This window comes from Octodon degus, unplaced genomic scaffold (genome assembly GCF_000260255.1).
Source record: "Octodon degus isolate 3935 unplaced genomic scaffold, OctDeg1.0 scaffold00262, whole genome shotgun sequence".
Taxonomy (NCBI): domain Eukaryota; kingdom Metazoa; phylum Chordata; class Mammalia; order Rodentia; family Octodontidae; genus Octodon; species Octodon degus.
Genome location: NW_004524838.1, coordinates 1,217,007 through 1,218,381, shown reverse-complemented (window position 1 = coordinate 1,218,381; position 1,375 = coordinate 1,217,007). Strand labels below are relative to the sequence as shown.

Here is a 1,375-nt window from a genome sequence, read left to right as displayed (position 1 = left end):
TGCCTTGGAGGATTTTATCCATAAAAATGCCTCCAGCTTTTAAAGATGCAAATATTTTAAGGAATGCTGATTTATTTTGAACTAATACACAGCAGATACTAATGGAAGCAACAGATAGTTTAAACATTCTAGCTTTAGAATATTATTAGTTTTTTTATTAAAGAGAGCACAAATTAGAATTAAAGCAGAACAAATTACAAGTGATGCAGAATTTCACTTAACAAGATAATATGAATTTCACAGTATTTGTTGTAACACAGTGTTGTCTTCCAACCAATTATTCACATTACCAGATATATGTATGTAAAATTAGAAGAAGGAAGAAATAAAGAAGGAAATGTATAAGAAATTTAGAAGAGAAAAAGTGCAAACAATTGAAAAAAGCAGACAAAACAAATGAAATCATTAGCTGCTTCTTCTCATAGACCAGCAGAAATGCACAGTACAGTACTTTTCAGTTGTCTAATTGTCTAATTGCAAAGTAGAGTCAGTATGCTGCTACTCTAGATGCTGAAGATACTAATAAGGAGATATTGTACTTACTCAGATTTTCAAATTGCTTCTATGTGAAGAAGGGAAAATCACCTTTTGGTACAGAAAACATCTGATATCTGGTCTTTTCTTTGTCCTGTGATGTTAATTTTTTTTTCTTCATTTCTGTTTTAAAGCAAGGTTGTGTACCCTGTACTTCCTCCTCAGTGCTAGCTCTAATTGGCTAAGAAAAACAGTAGGTGTGCCTGGTATGTGAGCAGAATGAATTCCGACTAGATTTCACTTTCATTTCCTATCTGTGAGAGGAACCTTCTGTGAAGTGTCTCTTAGTAGTAATAGCACCACCTTCTGGTTTGTGTATTTAAAAACCTGAAGAGTGCACATCTATTCTGCCTTCATTGATCCTTTGGGACTATTGCCTTTCTTTTCTTTTGTATTTCTTTCATTAAAATGTTGCTTTAGTCTATCTTCCACTCTTATACTGGATACCACATACTGAGAAGTTTATAAAGAAAATAGATTTATGTCTCACATTTTTTCAGGTTTTAAAGTCCAAGGTTGAGGAGCTGCCTTGGGGAGAGCGTTCTTGCCAATGGGGACTCTGGCAGAGTCTCAAGGTGGTTCAGGACCTCACAGTGACTTAAGGAGGTAGAGAAAGCTTGCTCGCAGCTGTCTCCCACTTCTCCTGAAGCCATTCCAGAAATCTCGAGGACTCCACCCTCATGACAGACCTAGTCCTAATTGCCACCCAAACTCTGCACCTCCAAATACCATTGTACAGAGTTTTCACAGTAGTCCAAAGCCCTGTGGATCTCTGGTTGGGGTTCCTGGCCTTATCTAGTAGAATAATCATCCATCTTTGTCTTCCTACAGTAAAAGAACA

General features: G+C 36.7%; 1 long non-coding RNA gene across 1 annotated transcript in view; it reads right to left on the bottom strand.

Annotated features, from left to right (window-relative positions):
* The window catches only part of LOC111814055, a 58,845-nt gene extending 58,167 nt beyond the window's left edge, over positions 1-678 (bottom strand). The window contains exon 1 of the long non-coding RNA XR_002819130.1: positions 544-678. This is a non-coding gene — a long non-coding RNA (uncharacterized LOC111814055). The remainder of the gene's footprint in view (positions 1-543) is intronic.
* Positions 679-1,375: the final 697 nt, after the last annotated feature.